Consider the following 21281-nt stretch of genomic DNA (forward strand, 5'->3'; position numbering starts at 1 on the left):
ATTTTTTTTTTTTTTTTTTTTTTTTTTATTTTTTTTTATTTTTTATAATCTTTAACTTATAAAACAATTAAGAAATTAATTTTAAAATTTTGTTTCCCTTGTTATTTAGGACGAGGTCGTTTCGGATCGATGTCCTAGTCCGTCCCTCGACAAAATTTTAAAATTTGTCTTTTTGTAGCGATTGTTTTAAAAGCTAAGATTTTTGGGTTTTTTAATGTTTTTGGCATACTTTAAATCAATAAGATTAAAAATAATGATAATAAAAGTTCTCGTCCCTCCCTCGGGTAAAGCAATTTCGGTTCAAAGACCTAGTCTTCAACTTACGACGAATTTTAAAAATCATATTTTTAACTTAATGAGATAAAGTAAATTTTTTTGTTTTTAAATTCACACAACTTAAATATAAAATTCAAAATTAATATTAAAAATTCAAAATTCACACCAAACTTAAAATTTGAAATGCATAAAATTAAAATTTCATATTTTAAAACTTAAAAATTCACACCAAACTTAATTTAAAAATTCATATTATAAATTCACACCAAACTTATATAAATTTTTCAAATATTTACAATTTTAAATATATTGTTTTTACAAAGTTTATAATATTAATTTAAGATTTAAATATTAAGATTAAAAACATGGTAAAAATAAAATTAAAAATCTTTTTGTCTTTTTATCCCACTTTAATCAATCAAATATTATCAAAAATATGCGCCCCTCTTTTCGGTAAAGTAATTTCGGTTCCAAGACCTAATTTAACTCATGACGAATTTTTGAAATATTTTGGGTTGATTGATTAAAGATATTTATACCTTAAGAATAAACGTTAAATTTCGCAGTGATGCAATAAATTTTTGAACGATATCAATAATTTCGGTCGCCAAACCTAATTTTATTTAATACCAATTTAATACTTTTTAGCGAACAAATTAGCGTTTATTATCAAAAGGTTAAAAATAAAAATAAAAATAAAAACTGTACAGACATACCTGTGAAATAGATTTCTTAGTTATATGATCTATTATATTCATAGGATAGTCGGTTTAATTGGTCTTCCATGGCTGCATAGGCGTAACCTCTAGCATTCATTGTCTTTTCTTCTAAACATATGAACGGTCCGTCTCTGCATAAAGTAACAAATTCGGTATTTGAATAGGTTTGATTATTTGAACATTTACCTCCATGTGACCATTTTCCGCATTTGTGACATTTTTCTAGGTGTCGTGCTCTTCTTTTTGCTGCGGATTTTGATTTTCCTTTACCAAATTGTAACTTATTATCTTCGCATCTGGATCCTTTTCTAACTCCGTCCATTCTTTCTCTGATTACTGATACTAATTCACTCGGTAGTATGTCATTATTTCTTTTAGTGATCAAAGCGTGTAGCATTAGACCATGGTTTAGTTCACAGGCAGTCTTCATTTTGTAAAAACCTAAAAAATAAAAATTCAGAATGGGGGGAGAAGACTAGTTCTTTAGGGTCTGCTAGGGAAAGACCATACGTGTTCCATTTTCGAGAACTGCACGAAAACAGACAATCTAACTCTAACAGAAATACATATTATCCTTTAAAGACTTGATTCTCCCCACACTTAGTTAGCTGTGGTGTCGAAATTGTGATTAACTTCGTTGTCGACTTCCATCGGACCATGTATGTAATGTTTAACTCTGTGACCATTAACTTTAAATTCAATCCCATTTGAATTTATCAATTCTATCGTTCCGTATGGGAAAACTCTTTTGACTATGAATGGTCCAGACCATCTTGATTTCAATTTTCCAGGAAATAGCTTGAATCGTGAATTGAAAAGAAGAACTCTGTCTCCTTCTTTAAATTCTTTTGAACTTCTGATTCTTTTATCATGCCATTTCTTTGTTCTTTCTTTATAGATTAACGAATTATCGTATGCTTCATGTCTTAATTCTTCTAATTCGTTTAGTTGACTTAATCGTAGACGTCCGGCTTCATGTAAATCAAGATTACATGTCTTCAAAGCCCAAAATGCTTTGTGTTCAATTTCTACTGGAAGATGACACGCTTTTCCATAAACAAGTCTAAAAGGTGTGGTTCCAATTGGAGTTTTGTAGGCTGTTCTAAAAGCCCAGAGTGCATCCTCCAATTTAATGGACCATTCCTTCGGATTTGATCCTACGGTTTTCTCTAGAATACGTTTTAAAGCTCGGTTGGTATTTTCAACTTGTCCACTTGTTTGTGGATGATATGCGGTGGAGATTTTATGAGTTACTCCATATCTTTTAAGAACTTTCTCAAGTTGATTATTACAGAAATGAGTACCCCGATCACTTATTAAAGCTTTCGGTGTTCCAAACCTTGCAAAAAGACGTTTTAAAAAGTTGACTACAACTCGTGCATCGTTAGTTGGGAGAGCTTGTGCTTCCGCCCATTTAGATACATAATCAATGGCTACGAGTATATATAGATTATTATGAGATTTTGGAAATGGACCCATAAAGTCAATACCCCAAATGTCAAATACTTCACATACTTGGATGACATTTTGTGGCATTTCATCACGTTGACTTATTCTTCCGGCCCTTTGACATGCATCACAGGATTTGCAAAGAAGGTGTGCGTCTTTGTAAATTGTAGGCCAATAGAATCCAGCTTCATAAACTTTTCTTGCTGTTAGTTGAGGCCCATAATGCCCTCCTGTTGGTCCTGTGTGACAATGGTTTAAAATTTTACTAGCTTCATCTCCAAATACACATCGGCGTATTATTCCATCGGGACAACTTTTAAACAGATGTGGATCTTCCCAGAAATAGTGTTTTATATCACTGAAGAATTTCTTTCGTCTTTGGTATGATAATCCTTTTTCAAGGAATCCACAAACTAAGTAGTTTGCATAGTCTGCAAACCATGGGATTTCTTTATAATCTATCTTCAATAGATATTCATCAGGAAAGTTGTCTTGTATGGCCGATTCATTTAGAACTTCTAATTCGGGGTTTTCAAGACGAGAAAGATGATCAGCGGCGAGATTTTCTGCTCCTTTTTTATCTCGGATTTCAATATCAAACTCTTGTAAGAGTAAGATCCAACGGATTAATCTTGGTTTAGCATCTTGTTTTGAAAATAGGTATCTAAGAGCAGAATGGTCGGTATAGACCACCGTTTTTGCTAGAACGAGATATGATCGAAATTTGTCAAAAGCAAAGACAATAGCAAGGAGTTCTTTTTCAGTAGTTGTATAGTTCGTTTGTGCTCCTTGTAATGTCTTACTAGCATAATATATAGGTTGAAATCGTTTTTCAATCCTTTGTCCTAAAACGGCTCCCATTGCAAAATCACTTGCATCGCACATTAGTTCAAATGGTAGATTCCAATTTGGTGTTATCATGATCGGCGCATTAGTGAGTTTTTCTTTAAGAATATTAAAAGATTTGATACATTCATCTGAAAAGATGAATGGCGCATCCTTTTCTAGGAGTTTATTCATAGGAGTGGCAATTTTAGAAAAATCTTTTATGAAACGTCGGTAAAAACCGGCATGCCCTAGAAAACTCCTAACTCCTCTAACATTGGTGGGATGTGGAAGTTTAGCAATTACATCTACTTTAGCTCTATCCACTTCAATTCCTTCTTTTGAAATTTTATGTCCAAGAACTATGCCTTCTTTAACCATGAAATGGCATTTCTCCCAATTAAGTACTAGATTTGATTTTTCGCATCTAATTAGCATTCGTTCCAGATTAACTAGACATGATTTAAATGTATCACCGAAGACTGAAAAGTCATCCATGAATACTTCCATGCATTCTTCTATCATGTCATGAAAAATCGCCATCATGCACCTTTGAAAGGTTGCAGGGGCGTTGCAAAGTCCAAATGGCATGCGTTTGTAAGCAAAAGTACCATAAGGGCACGTGAATGTGGTTTTCTCTTGATCTTCGGGTGCTATTGGAATTTGAAAATATCCGGAAAATCCATCTAGAAAACAATAGTAACTATTTCCGGCTAATCTTTCCAACATTTGATCTATGAAAGGTAAGGGAAAGTGATCTTTTCTGGTGGCGTCATTTAATTTTCTATAATCAATACATACACGCCATCCTGTTACAGTCCTAGTAGGAATAAGCTCATTTTTCTCATTTGTGATGACAGTCATGCCACCCTTCTTAGGTACGCATTGAACTGGGCTTACCCATGGACTATCAGAAATTGGATATATCAAACCTGCATCTAGCAGTTTAATAATCTCTTTCTTAACTACATCTTGCATATTAGGATTTAGTCTTCGTTGGCGTTGCACATACGTTTTATGACCTTCTTCCATAAGGATTTTATGTGTGCAATACGAAGGACTTATTCCTTTAATATCATGAATTTTCCATGCAATGGCTGGTTTATGAGCTTTCAACACAGAAATGAGTTGTGATTTCTCATTTTCAGTAAGAGAAGACGATATTATTACAGGTAATTCAGATTCACCATGTAAATAAGCGTATTCCAAATGGTTTGGAAGTGGCTTTAACTCTAATTTCGGAGGTTCTTCTATCGATGATTTATATCGATATCTGTCTTCTTCTTTTAGCATTTGAATTTCTTCTGTTGTTGGTTCATATCCATTAGCTATAAGTGTAGCTAACATTTCAGCTTCATCAATTGGTTCATTTCCTTCTCCTAAAGAACATTCTCCTGTTCCTTGTAATTCTGGAAATTCTTCTAATAATTCTGCATGTGCATCTATAGTTTGAATATAATAACATGTATCATCTGCAGATTGTGGTTGTTGCATTGCTCTATCAACTGAAAAGGTAACACTCTCATCCTCTATACTTAGGGTCAGTTTCTTACCGAACACGTCTATCATTGCTTTAGCCGTGTTTAAGAATGGTCTTCCTAATATGAGAGGAACTTGAGAATCTTCTTCCATGTCCAAAACAACAAAGTCTACTGGAAATACTAAAGTACCAACTTTAACTAGCATGTTCTCCATTATCCCTCTAGGATATTTTATTGATCGATCGGCTAGTTGTATGCTTATTCTTGTTGGTTTCAATTCTCCAAGGTCTAGTTTAGCGTATAGTGAATACGGCATTAGATTTATACTAGCACCTAAGTCTGCCAATGCTTCTATTGAACTAAGACTACCCAGAAAACATGGAATTGTGAAACTTCCTGGATCAGATAGTTTTTCTGGTATCTTATTCAACAGCACTGCTGAACAATTTGCATTCATAGTAACAGCCGAGAGTTCTTCCATTTTCTTTCTATTCGTGATTAGATCTTTCAAGAATTTAGCATACCTTGGCATTCCTGAAATTACATCAATGAAAGGAAGATTTACATTTATCTGTTTAAACATATCCAAGAATTTGGATTGCTCGGCTTCAAGTTTTTCTTTCTTCATTTTACTCGGGTAAGGAAGTGGTGGTTGGTATGGTTTAACATAAGGTTTATCCTTAACTGTGTTATCTTCATTAACCTTTTCAACTACCGGTTCTTTTTCCTTATCTTGATCAGGTTGTGGTTCTTGTGTAGTAGGAATAGTTTCATCAGAAGTTACAGGTATTTCAGGTGGTTTAAGTGTTGTATCACTTCTTGTGGTAATAGCTTTAGCTGTTTCATTCCGGGGGTTAGCGTTTGTATCGCTTGGTAAACTTCCCGGTTTTCTTTCACCTATTAACCTTGCTAGGTTACTTACTTCTTGTTCCAGATTTTGAATAGAAGCTTGTTGATTTCTAAATGCTTGAGCATTTTGTTCATTGGTTTGTTTTTGAGATGTGAAAAACTGCGTTTGAGTTTCAACTAGCTTCGTCATCATATCTTCTAAATTCGGCTTTTTATCATCGGTTTGTTGTGGTGGTTTGTTTTGAAAATTAGGTCTTTGCTGATTGTAAGTATTATTGGATACTTGTTGATTGCTAGGACCTTGTTGGTTGTTGTATGGAATATTTCGGTTATAATTCTGGTTTTGATTGTAAATCGGTCTTGGCGGTTGATAATTATTCTGATAATTATTTCCAGGCCTTTGGTTTATGTATGAAATATTCTCTCTTTGTTCCATTGTTAATTCATTACTGAGACAATCTTTTGTCAAATGTGGTCTTCCACACTGCTCACAACTAATTCGTATAGCATGAATATCTTTAGTCATCTTTTCCATTCGTCTCTCGAAAGCATCTATCTTTGCTGAAATGGAATCTAAGTCATGGCTAGAATCGGCTCTAGCTGCTTTAGATGATCTAATGATATCTTTTTCTTGGTGCCACTCATGTGAGTGGGAAGCAGTGTTATCAATAATTTTGTAAGCATCAGTTTCGGTTTTCTTCATAATAGAACCACCAGCTGCTATATCTATGTCTTTTCTTGTAGTGATGTCGCATCCTTGGTAGAATATTTGTACTATTTGACAGGTGTCTAAACCATGTTGCGGACATCCTCTTAACAACTTTCCATATCTTGTCCACGCCTCATATAGAGTTTCATTTGGCTTTTGTGTGAACGTAACAATTTCTGCTTGAAGTCTTACGGCTTTAGATGCAGGAAAGAATTGTTTAAGAAATTTGTCAATTAAAACATCCCATGTATCGATCGCCCCTTCAGGTAACGATTCCAACCAATCTTTGGCTTCTCCCTTTAAAGTCCAGGGAAATAACATGAGATATATTTGTTCATCCTCCACTTCTCGGATTTTAAATAGTGTGCAGATCCTATTAAAGGTACGTAGATGTTCATTTGGATCTTCCTTCGGCGCACCACTAAATTGGCATTGATTAGTCACCATGTGTAGAATTTGTCCTTTGATTTCATAATCTGGCGCATTAATGTCTGGATGAGTAATTGCGTGACCTTGGCCAGTGCGTTTAGCTCTCATTCGGTCTTCCATACTTAAAGGTTCCAGATTCTCCATAATTGAATTTGTTGAATCGGTATCACTAGATGATTCTGATTTAATAGTTCGTTCCTCAACAATCTCTGTTTGAATGATTGGTGGTTCCGGAGGAAAGTTTAATGGTTCAGGATCTACGAACCGTTCCTGAATATTTTCTGGATTCTCAATTGTGAGGTTTGTTTCAAAAACTGGATTATCGGAAATTTGAACTGAAGTACTTGGTCGACTGGATGACGATTCTAAAGAAAAATCAACGGCGGTTATATTTGTTAAACGATGTCTTGATCGAGTTAAAGGTGGTGAACGTACAAAAGGTGGTGAACGTCTTGCTCGGTGCATTCACAGAATATCCTATTAGTTTTTAAAAGGAAAGAAAAATTATAATAAGTTATCCAATCAATAGACTTTTCTGATTTTGCCCACGTTTCGAATAGCCAAAAGATGCAGCAGAGGGGCAGGATTCGTTTGGTCTCAATATAATTGAGGACTGTTTGGCTCCAATAACCCGGTCCACGTACAAATCCAACTATTACTACGAACCAGAAAATTTTGATGTCTATTAATTTAACCACTCAAAATAAATTTTCGTAATTTTAAGAAATTTAGATAAGAAGTAGAAAAAAATTCTAAGTCCTAAAAACTAGAATGGCGAGAAATAAGAGAGAAAAAGAGTTCGTCGAAAAAGGTCGAAAAAGAAAAAATGATTGAAAAATAAAAGGTGACGGAAAAATAAAAGAAACTTATAAAAACTTAAAAATACTTAACTAATTTAACCTTATTACTACAACTAACTTAAAATTATAATCGCAAATTGATATTACTAATTGGAATGATAATTGATACATAGTAAAAGGTCTAAAAATATTAAAGCTTACAAGAAAAACTAAATCCCAAATGGAGATAACTTAAAAAGAAACTAAAACTTAAAAAGGGCGTCGCAAAATTCTAAAGCACCTAAATCTTAGTCTAAAGAAAAAGCACTTAAGGAATTCTATGGCAAAACCTAAAAATATAGGAGTAAAAATAACTATAGCAAAAACTAATTTTAAAATTAATTATGAGCTAAAAATACAAAAGTTACGCTACAACGATTAAAAAGGTACAAAATATAAAAATATACAAAAAGTTGTAAAAAGTACAATTTTTATAAAAAAAAAAAATTATTTTTATATTATTTATTTTACTAAACTATTAATTTTACAATTTAATAAAAACTTATTAAAACTAAATACATAAATATAAATAAAAATAAAACTTAAAACTAATAATAATAATAATAATAATAATGTTTAAATAATAATAATAAATAATAACCCGTGATTAATGCGGTTTTAGGGTTTTTGTCCGTGTGTCAGAAGCCCTCCGCGAGTCGCGGTGATAAATGAGGAAAACCCCGCGAGTCGCGGGGTTCAGGAATTCAGTTGACAGGTTTTGTTTTTACGCGTTTTTCTTTATTTTTTTTTTTTTATTTTGTTTTCTGTTTTTAATTTAAATAAACGATTTTTAATAAAATTTATATTTTTATAAATTAAAATAAAGATAAAGAAACTTATAAAACTTAAATATTTAACAAAATCCTATAAATACTTATATTTTTGTTTTTCTTTTTATATTTTTGAATGATTAAAACGTAATTTTTACAAAAACGACTTTTAATAAAAGTAAATAAAAATCTTTTTTTTTTTTTTTTTTATTATTAGCGTTGCGCTTCCGGCTTTTAAGAGTAATTCCCCGGCAGCGGCGCCAAAAATACTTGACGTCAAAGCAGAGGGGTATAAAATACTATTAAATTTTAGCAGAAAATACTATTAAATACGATACAATTTTACACAAGATATTTATTTATTTATAGAATGGATATACTTAAACCTTGCTACAACACTTATAGGCAGTGTACCTAATCGTACAGTAGTGTAGTTTTTAGTAAGTCCGGTTCGTTCCACAGGGAAATCTTTAAACAAAGCTCAACGCTATATTAGTTAACTTTTATAAAAATACAAATATATATATAGGTAATATTATTATTATAAAGGGGGGTTTTTTTACCGTTTAATGACCAGTTTGTCGATTTTAAAACTTTAGTCGCAGTTAAAACCTAATGTAAAATATAAAATAAATACAAGACTTTAAATTAAAGCGTAAAGTAAATAACGATAATGAAATTGCAAATAATAAAAATGCGATAAAATTAAATTGCAATAATTAAAAAGTACGATAATTAAAAGTGCGATAAAATAAAATAAAAATGCGATAATTAGAAGTGCAATTAAATATAAAATAAAGGAAATTAAATATGAAATAAAAGAATTATGCTTATTTAAACTTCCGTAATCATGATGTTTGACGTGTTGATTTTAGTTTTATGCCCATGGGTTAATTGTCCTTTGTCCTGGATTATTCAATATGTCCGTCTGGTTTTTGTCCATAACAGTCCATCAGTCATAAATATAAATTGCAAGTGTCCTTGTCAAATTATTATTATACCCGAAGATAAATATTCCAACTAATTGGGGATTCGAATTGTAACAAGGTTTTAATACTTTGTTTAATGAATACACCAGGTTATCGACTGCGTGTAAACCAAGGTTTTACTACTTTGTTAACAATTACACCAATTACCCTTGAATGTAATTTCACCCCTGTTTTGATTATTCTAGTGGCTATTAATCCATTCCCGTGTCCGGTTAAATGAACGATTATTCGTACATATAAATACCCCGCCCATCGTGTCCGATCGAGTGTATATGGTAATTTATAGGGACGCCCAATTGTAAATCTTTATATTAACATTAACAAACTTTCATTTAGTTAAACAAATATAAAGCCCATTAATAGCCCATAGCCTAGTTTCCACAAGTGTCGTTCTTTTATCCAAACCCCAATTATGGTACAAAGCCCAATTACCCAATTTTAGTAATTAGCCCAACATCATGATTACTTCGTTTTAAATAAGCATAATAATAACTTAGCTACGAGACATTAATATAAAAAGGTTGAACATAACTTACAATGATTAAAAATAGCGTAGCGTTACACGGACAGAATTTCGACTTACACCCTTACAACATTCGCTAACATACCTTTATTATTAAAATTAAAATATAAATTATAAATATAAATATATATTACTTCGTATGAAGAGAAGAAAAAAATGATGATGATTTTGATCAGAATTCGGGTTGATTTATAGCCAGGAATGATTTTTGGGGCTCCGCGACTCGCGGCAAAATGGCCTTCAAACTCCGCGAGTCGCGGAGAGGTATTTTCATTTCACACCCTTGGAGTTTCTGGCTGCCGACGGTTTTTATTATATATATATAATATATATATATAATTAATATAATTAATTATATATTATATTATATTTATATATATAGTTAACTTGTAATTTTTAGTCCGTTGCGTCGAGCGTTAAGAATTGACTCTGGTCCCGGTTCCGGATTTTCGAACGTCCTCGCGTACAATTTAATATCTTGTACTTTGCGTTTTGAATCTTGTACTCTTGTGATTTTGAGACGTTTCTTATCAATAATTGGAACCTTTTTGATTGTCTTTTGTTCTTTTGAGCTTTCTGGTCGTTTGCGTCTTCAAATCGTCGAATCTGTCTTTTGTCTTCACCTTTTATTATTTAAACGAATATCACTTGTAAATAGAACAATTGCAACTAAAAGCTTGTCTTTCTTGAGGAATAATGCTATGAAATATATGTTCGTTTTTAGCATTATCAGGTAGCTACCAGAAAGACGAAGGGAAGTCCTTAGGAAGAACAAGGTTAATGTAAAACAAACAATTTTAAACTAGCATGTGCGTAGTTATTTATTGTGCATAATTTTATTATTGTCATTCATAATCAAGTTCAATCGTAACATTTGAACTACTCACATTTTGAATTATTGAACACAACCTAAATACGTCGGGCCTTAGTGTTTTTATATCCATAAAAACATGATTCACAACACTAGCTCAAATAATCCTACAGTACATCTCATTCTAAATAAGGTATACCTAATCTATACACGAAATACAAGTTTACACACCTACCACTCTAATGTACATCCAAAACCCGTTTGCTACACATTACGACATTTATTTTAACTCATGCAACTACATTTTAAGCCGAGGTAATTAAGCACTTAAACAGATATTCAACTACTATCAGTCCTCGAATTATTTCCGCAAACAACAACAACAACAACAAAACCCAATACCACATAAGTGGTGTATGGGGAAGGTGAGATGTAGACAATCCTTCCCTAATCCAAGAATAAAGACAAGTCATTTATCCACCCAAAGTGGAAACACTCTCAAACGTAGAGAAAGTCATCCCTCTCTCTATTCGACGGATAGAGAGATTGCTTCCGAGTTGTAATGGTCGTGTGTAAACGGTATATTTTAGATTATCATTATTTGATAATCTACGTAATTATTTTTAAACCTTTATAGATAAAATAAAGGTTATGGTTGTTTTAAAAATGAATGCGGTCTTTGAAAAACGTCTCATATAGAGGTCAAAACCTCGTAACGAAATCAATTAATATGGAACGTTTATAATCAATATGAACGGGACATTTCACGAGTGGACCTCCGGCCAATAAGTAGGAAAAATTTTTTAAAAAATTAAATTAAAAATAAAATTGAGACGCCATGAAAATGGTAAAATCAAATTTCCATGGGTTTTAAATCCTGCCTGAAATTTAATTTAGACTCTAAGAGTCAGTCAAGTCGCCAATAAATAGACGCTTGATGTCGACTCAATAACTATAGCCGTATAATTATTTCCGCAAACATAAATATATATTCCCAAAATTTCTACGCTAAAAAGAACCATATACAGTATTATGCCTAACTAAATACGAGGTAAATGGTAACAAAAGTAATTAATTATGTCGTATAATAATTATTATCAACCAGTTGCTTATAACCATAAAGAATATTTAGCATAAATAAATAAATAAATAAATTATAATCATTAATTTAGAGACTTTATTCAAGACTTACCTCAGATATGTCACTGAACAGCATATCCAAACTTCAACAAAAGTCATGAACACAAAGTGTAAATAAGATAATTGTCGGTGGATTATTTTCTTGACTCTTAAGGAAAATAGCCCCATCATGCGCCACGTACTCCCTTGGACAGAATCCAATTTTGCCACGTCATGACTCGACTTTTTATTTTTCATCAGCTTTCTGGCCCTTCATAATCTACACATTGTTTGGGGCTCAAAACCTAATGGGCCCATGTCATATTGGGCCCGGTCCGGGTTTGCGACAAATAATGATTAAATTAAATATATTCAATATCAATATTAACTGTAATTTCACATCAGAAAATCAAAATTTCAGCTGATTAAATCTGCAAAAGCCAAAAAAAAAACCTATGTGTAAAAACAGAGATGGCGGTAGACAGGAATTTAATTGAAAAAGGATGTCTTCAACTTCTCTAAAAGATTACCTTTTACATCTCGAAGAATCCTCAGTAAGTTTTGTAATTTCTTAGTGCAAACTTAAATATAAAATCTGTTACATTATTTTGATACCCATTTGAATTTGATTAGAAACAGGCTGGAAAGAATTCAAAGAAGTTGGGTTTGAAATGATTTTGATTATTACGTTTTCAATTTTGAGCATCTTTTATTAAAAGAGAACTTCAAATGTCTTTTTTAAATGTTCATATTTTCATCTTATCTATCGTATTCTTAACAAAGTTTTTTCAAAAAAAAAAAATAATAATAATAATAATAATTTGCTTCTCCTTCCCAAAAAAAAAAAAGTGCTTCCTATTTGAGGAGATAAAACATGCCCTGTAATTTGATTCGCGGATTGAAATTTTGTCACAAAAGAATTCATAGTCAACTAGTACAAATACAATCGGCTATCTAGCGGAATAGCACTCCGAACAGATATTTGTGCAACTATAGAAAAATAGTGACTGCATCTTATATCTCACAATTAAGAAGTTACCCTTCAAACGAATTCTAAACGAAGCGTTTATGACATAAATACAATTGCTTTGGATCTTTTTGCGTTTTCGATATACATGAAGGGAAAGAAACACAGCCTTCTGGGAGTGAATCATACGATAATATTGATGAGGTTGACTTTGTATTGCTAATGTATCCTAAATGTGTAAGTACATAGCCAGAGCTGAAGTCAAGTTCTCAACTTGCAAGTTGCAATTATGTCCACTTACAGTAAAATTGAAGCTCTTTTGTAGTACAATTAAGGTTCAGAGAAAGTTGTGGACATCAACACTATTAATGGTTTCCCGGTTAAAATTGTATCTCCTTGTATACGTTTAATACTCTGCTGTTCAGAGCTTTAACAGCAATATAAATTGAGTTTTTTTTTTTTTTTTTCTCCTTCTTGAAATACAGGGTCGAGAAGATAAAGTTGCAATATTTTCATGTGTTAAGGCTAGCAAAGATAAAGGTATTGGTTTTGAATTTTGATAGGCGTATAATATTGAAAGTGTATCTCTAATACAATTGTACATATTCTATGACTCCGGTTATTGTACATAGACTAGGATACGTCTATTAGGTTTTGTGGCTGATATTCGAAGGATGAATGTTAGTATAAGTAGGGCACAAGCTTCTGTCCTGGTATGATTTAGGCATTGGTTCTGTGCATATAGTGGTGGCAACTTTGATACTTTCTTATACAAATGGGTTGGTTTGGGTTATGTTTATCTCTAATGAGTGTCAAATAGATAATAGGAACTTGCAAACGGGTCAAAAAAGTGAAAGTTTATACAAAATGTATTCTGATGCACCAATTTTGTTAATTGTAAATATTAATGTTACATTTGAACTACTTTATTATAGTCTGATCAATTTTAACAGATTAAGTAATTAATAACTAAATTAAACTAGTAATTGTCCGCGGGTCAGCGTAAGTCGTACTAGAAATTTGTTATTTCTACCCAAGCCTCTTTCGGCCCGTTTACCTGGCCCGCTAACTCACCCAAATACCTTCATGTTACTTCTTATTGAATCAATGTTTGGTTATGATAGGTGGTTGGTTCAGCTGATGCACTAAAACAAGACAAACACCGGAAAAACCGATTGCAAGTACAGAGAAGGGAAATTTTCTCTTCAAGGTAGGTCAAGAATTTGTTGGGCTGAGAAGAAGTTAGCATTTTCATAGGCTCTTTGTAAACCCGTGATAATGCTCACATATACATCAACTTCACAATCCCAAGAGACGCATATGGGTACAGTCATAACCTATTAGTAATCAATTTAATATCATCAAATACATTTATGGCAGTTTATTCACAGGACCACTTTTTAAATTTGTATTTGTTTTTTCAATTCAGCGTCTTCCAAAAGAGTTGAATAAGCTTCTGGAATGAAAGTTCATTGTTATGACCAGGAATCAGACATCTGGAACTGGAAACTAATAAACGAAGGAACCAAGAGAAGAAAGAAATTGGTTGTTTCAGGTGGATGGGACAAGTATCTAAAAGGTCGTGGACTCAAGGCTGGTGATGAATGTCGTATTGTATACATACTCGGTGAATGCGAATTTGAGCAACTAGATGTTTAACCACTTTTCCGTTAAAAAACAGGGTTTCTTAAGTCTGCAAATATGCTTTTACTTGCAGACTTTATACGGATATTAAGCTTTTGTAACACGCTAGCTAATCTTTTGTACATGTTAAAAACCATGTAAGAACATGTAACTATCTAACTTTCTATGTTTAGATTGCCACATCTCTAATATTTTGTGTGATTTGCCAGTGTTACACGTTGCTTATCAGTTTCTTTCTAATATACACCTTATGTGTTTAACTTATTATTCATGTTTCTCATTGTCGAATTGATAAGTGCTCTTTCGGTTACTAGCTGTGGTGCCGAAAGATAGCAGCCATGTTACTATTTCTGTGTTGTTACATGTTGTTTTCTATAGAAAGGCATTTAAGTTTAAATTGATTAACAAAGACTTAAATGATTTCAGTTACCGTTTGTGGTGTGTCGTCATAATGTCTATTTTGCATCCATGGCATGACTTGGCTGCTGAATTATTATCACCACGGCGTTACTGTAGGTTCTCTTGCTCTAGTGTGAATATTTTTAACCATTGATTTTAGTGTGTTTTGCTTCTTGAGAAATAGAGGATGTACAGTTCTGTTTTCAACACAAGCAAATTATAATAAAGTCTAATACAACGATTAAAGGATTTGTATCACTTAATTAGTTTGAGGTTGGTTAACAAAAAAAATTGGGCTAACAACTTCGACCCATCAGCCCAATAAGCATCCAAAGTACATACCCAAACGACATTCTACATATAAAACTGCTCAAGCGTAATTAGGTTTTTACACTGCCCGGAGAAGACATACAAACTGCACCCAACTTTACCTAATTCATTTAGGCAATTCTCTGAAATATATCGGTCACTTCTATCATCTCTTTCGTTGCAACGCTAACATGTAAACACTTTTTTAACTACCTCTACGTGATTTATTTAAGTATAACATCATAACTGTACTTACTCCGTCAAATATGTTGCACTTTTTTTTTATCGATACCATCCGTAGTTGTTTCAGTTTCTGATGTGTTCTTATATACTCAACAATTAATTTTATTATATGTAGTCATAAAACCCTAACCTAAAGTTAGCGAATCGCTATACTAACCAACCATTCAGCCATTTGACCCAATCAACAGTAGTCAACAGTAATTGACAACAATATCTATACGAACTATCATGCATGTCCAAAATTTATACTCACTTGACAAAAGGAGAGGAAAACACCTAACTATGTGTAGTATATTTCCATCAGAATTTTAGAAATGCTTATGTAGTGGTAATTGATTTGGCAAATTTTCGCAGACACATAACAAATAATGTCATCAAAAGGTAATCAAGATATGACCGACACACGACTTCAACCAATCGACATCGATGCACTAATAGAACCAAAGACTGAAGACGGTGATGACAAATACCCAAACCCATTGTTCAATCATAGTGGAAAATATTGTGATGTATCCAATAGCGTTGTACAGATATATGTTGACTTTTCAATCCCAAAAGCACACATTTAGGTACAAATCAAATATATTACTAAATTATTAGCTTAACCAAATACATTTATCAAGTTCAAAACATGTATACTTCATTTTGGCACAGCGTCTGCCGAAAGAAATTAACAAAATCCGTGAACTCAGAGCTGGAACAAAAATTCGTTGTATTGATATGTATGGAGACGCTTGGACATGGAAGTTGATTAACGAAGGGACCAAAGGCAAGAAAAAACTGGTCGTATCTGCTCGCTGGGGCACATATTTGAAAGCGCACGGATTAAAGGAATGTGATGACTGCACGTTTGCTTATACACTTGATGAACGTGAATTCTAAGAACTCTAGGTGAAGCGAACTTTTTGTTGAATAGTCGCGTTTTAGCAAAAAAAACAGTGATCATTATGTAAAGTTTTATGTATTATTACCATTATTAAAAAACATCTTACTAATCAATTCGCATAATCTACCACAAATTTTTCATGGACCTGGCACAACGCAAGGGTTACTACAATAGTTTATTATAATTGTATACTTTATGCCAAAAAAATAAAAAAATAATAAATAAATAAATAAAAACACGATAAAAAACAATACCAAAAACATTCAAGTTGTTCGTAAGGGGTTATGTTTTAGAAAGTTTTAACACCTACTATCTGTCTATCTGTTAGCGTCTTGCATGCAGAAACGCAACAAAAATCAAAAACCCAATTCAAAAAACGAATCTTTTTTCTTTGACTTGAAAGTTGTGCCACCACTTCCTTACTTTTTCTCGTCTATCTTCTCCGGCATTTTTTTTTCTTCTTCCTACCATCTGAAAGGACCCGTTCATATACATTATAAACGATTCACAATAGTTGATTACATTGCGAGGTATTTGACCTATATATGATACATTTTACAAACATTGCATTCGTTTTTAAAAGACAAACTTTCTTTACATCGAAAATTGACAGGCATGCATACCATTTCATAATATCCACTATCCAACTATAAATTGATTTAACAATAATCTTTGATGAACTCAATAACTCGAATGCAACGTTCTTCGAAATATGCTATGAAAGACTCCAAGTAATATCTTTAAAATGAGCAAATGCACAGCGGAAGATTTCTTTAACACCTGAAAATAAATATGCTTTAAAGTGTCAACCAAAAGGTTGGTGAGTTCATTAGTTTATCATAATCATTTATTTCCATCATTTTAATAGACCACAAGAATTTCATTTCCAGTTCTCATAAATATACGTCCCATGCATAGAGACAAAAATAATCATTCATATGGTGAACACCTGGTAACCGACATTAACTAGATACATATAAGAATATCCCCTATCATTCCGGGATCCTCCTTCGGACATGATATAAATTTCGAAGTACTAAAGCATCCGGTACTTTGGATGGGGTTCGTAAGGCCCAATAGATCTATCTTTAGGATTCGCGTCAATTAGGGTGTATGTTCCTTAATTCTTAGATTACCAGACTTTAATAAAAAGGGGCATATTCGATTTCGATAATTCAACCATAGAATGTAGTTTCAATTACTTGTGTCTATTTCGTCAAACATTTATAAAAGCACATGTATTCTCAGTCCCAAAAATATAAAGGGTAAAAAGGCAAATGAAACTCACCATACTGTATTTCGTAGTAAAAATACATATAACGTCATTGAACAAGTGCAAGGTTGGCCTCGGATTCACGAACCTAAATTGATTATATATATTTATGTGTTGGTCAATATTTGTCTAACAAATTAGGTCAAGTCATAGTGTACCACAATCCTAATGCTCGAGACTAATATGCAAAAGTCAACAAAAGTAAATTTGACTCAAAATAATTTCCAAAAATCTATACATGATTAATATATAGTTTAAATATCGTCGTTTTATATTTTTAAAAGATTTATTAGAGTAAATAATATAATTTATGTATTAATAAATAAAATTTTATATTAAATTTATATAATAAAATATACTTTTATATATATTAAGTAATAAAATTTATAGGGTTAATTTAATATCATAAAGATAATATGATAGGTATTATTAAAGTAAGTTATTACACGTAGTAAAATATGTTTGTATCACATATTTATTTGATAAAATAATATCTATAATGATAGTAAGTAAAAATTGTATTATTTTGTAATAATAATTATTATTATAAAAATATCAATATTTATAATTACTAAGATGACATTATAATAAAACGATAATTCTAATTATGATAACTTTAATATTTACGATAATTTTTAATATTATTTTTAAAATAATAATTCTATTTAAAATAATAATAATAATGATATTTTATAGTAACAATGACATTTATATTAAAATGATAATTTTTGTTAAAATGATAGTTTTAATACTAACGATACTTTTAATAATAATAGTAATGATAAAAATAATTAGAACGATAATTTTATCTAAATCAATATCTTATAATATTTTAATTTCATCATGATACTCTTACTCATTATTTCCTAATCGTTTCGTTTAATAGCTTTTAATCATCTTTTATATCGTGTTTATAATAATGATAATAATAGTAATCAAAATAATTAGGTGTTACAAATATTTGTTTTAATTACACTAATATTAATAATGATAGTTACTATAACATTATTAACGATAATACTAATAATTATCTTAATGATAATATAGTAATAATAATAATAACAATAACAATAACCATTTTTAAATAATGATATATATATTAATAATGATAATAATAATAATAATACTAATAATAATAATAATAATAATAATAATAATAATAATAATAATAATAATAATAATAATAATAATAATAATTGGATAATAATAATAATAATACTAATTATAACTTTAACGATAATAACGATAGTAATAATAAAAAAAATAACAATTTTTAATGATAAATCCCTTTTATTGATAAAGATAATAATGATGATAATAATAAGATAAAACTAGAACGACGATAAAAACTACGATGATAATAATCATTTTTAATAAAAATATCGAAAATTCAATTGATTATAACTTCTAATCCGTTCATCGAAACCATTCGATATCTAAAGGAAAAGTTCTTAATTTTTCACTAGCTTTCCAAGGACATGCATATCTTATACCTTATCTCAACCGCAAGTGTAACTAATTCAAGATTCAACCTAACCTGTCTAAGGGCAATATCAAGAGTACAAGCATGCATAATCCTAAATACTCGAGCACTAGTCAGGGATACACTATTAGTATGTAAAAGTTAAATTATGAGTACTCACGTATAAATATTGAGATTCAATATTGCAGGAAAGGTACGTAGACGCAACGGAAATGATAAACACTATATTGACCTCACGAGCATACCCATGAACCATACTCAATCACCTCCATAGCTATAACCCATAATTTCCTTAATCCTATCCTACTCGAAAAACAATTTTGAAATCACTCGGACAGCACTCCGTCGTAATATTTTATGTATACTAATAATATCTTGAAATAATACGGAGTAAATATATATATGTAAATCGATTGAGAGAGTTTAGAGAAAAATATTTTCAAGTTTCTATGAAATAATGAAACCTATTGAATTCTATTTATAATAGATTTTTGAATTATTAAAGTGAATTATTAAAGTATGAATTATTAAAGTGAATTATTAAAGTATGAATTATTAAAGTGAATTATTAAAGTGAATTATTAAAGTATGAATTATTAAAGTGAATTATTAAAGTATGAATTATTAAAGTGAATTATTAAAGTTAAAGTAAAGTAAAAATAAAGTAAAGGTAAAGTTTAAGTATAGTAAAAGTATAAAACTATGTACGTATAATACGCGTATAAATATATATAATATTAATTTAAATCGTTATATATATTTAATAAAATAAAATATAAATATCGTTATCTTTATCATACTAGTTAAGTAATGAGTTGTCAAAAGTGGTTCTAGATATTTATAAAAGTTATATACGTTTTAATAATAAAATTCTTTTTAAACTGAAAACGTTTTTGTACGTTTGAAACTAAATAGATCAATCGAGTCTTTATGAGATTCAATCTTCCACTATCCTTTGTCTAGTTCTCAATGATTGATAATTTGTTCTTATTTATAAATAACTTTACCATTTTCTGAATATTGTTAAAATGGAAAGATTTCTCAAATCAGCGTGGGCCTTTCAACAGAGACTTGTAATCATAATTCAATATGTCTGATAATTCAATCATTTGATCTTATCTTCTAATTCCATTGATAAACATTTTGAAACAGATACAATCATATAAAGTATTTAATCTAATATTTTGTTTACGTTTCAAGTTATAATATATATACACATATACATATATAATCATATTCGTTTAATGGTTCGTAAATCGTTGGAACTTGGTCGAGGTTGAATGAATGTATGAACATAGTTTAAAATTCTTAAAATTTAACTTAACAAATATTGCTTATCGTGTCGGAAACATATAAAGATTAAAGTTTAAATTTGGTTGGAAATTTTCGGGTTGTCACACCATCTATTACCTAATCTAATTAATACTCTTTTTTTCAACAACATCATCTTCTGATCTTCAACTTTTCTTCCGATCTGCATCTTTCTTTTCCGTTCAACTCCACATCTTCTCCCTTCTTTGACATTTTGAAGGTTTAGGTGATGATGTCCTCTCCGACCACCGGCATCTCGCCGGTGGTTCGGTTTTTTTAAGCTTTTCATCGTGAATAAAGGTCCTTCGCTCCTTCTCCGGCGGCTTTTTGCGTCAATCGAATGCTTCGGTTTCTTCTCTGGTTTTCAGGCGACGAATCCAGTTCTCAGATTCTGGAAATCGTTAGGGGTTGGGGTGTTTTGTTGGTTGCGATTCCGGCGACGGTAGGTAAGCCTTGCCGTGTGATCTATCCGTCTCCTCTGCTGTTTCGCTTCTCGGTTTGGTTGTAGGCGACGAGTTCTGCCTAGAACTCTACATCTCACTAAGTTGGGCTTCGGTTTGGGTGTAGGTGGGTTTGATATGGCGGGTTTAGGTGGATCGTGTTTTGTGTTGAGTTCCGGCGGATCTTGGTGGTCCGGCCACCGGTCGTTGGTGGTGTTGTGGTGGTGGTCTGTGTTCTCCCGACAATCACCCATGTTAGAGCTCCGGCGTTCTTACCGGTGAACTTTGTTCTTTTCGGAATGGTTTTTATTTTTACTTTTTTGTTTATGTGTAGTATAACCGTTATTTTAGTTTCTTATTGTTATAGCTTTAGTTGTATTTGGTCCTTTGTAAAACGCGTTTTCTCACCTTGGTGAGCCGTTTGATTAGGACCGTGTATTATTTTCTAGAGCTCGTTTTAGACTCTATTGTATCGGTTGTATGAGTTGATATCCGGATCGGTTATTAATGTTATCGTTTTTTTGCCAAAAAAAATAAA

This window comes from Rutidosis leptorrhynchoides, chromosome 1, assembly GCF_046630445.1.
Source record: "Rutidosis leptorrhynchoides isolate AG116_Rl617_1_P2 chromosome 1, CSIRO_AGI_Rlap_v1, whole genome shotgun sequence".
In the NCBI taxonomy this organism is placed as follows: Eukaryota; Viridiplantae; Streptophyta; class Magnoliopsida; order Asterales; family Asteraceae; genus Rutidosis; species Rutidosis leptorrhynchoides.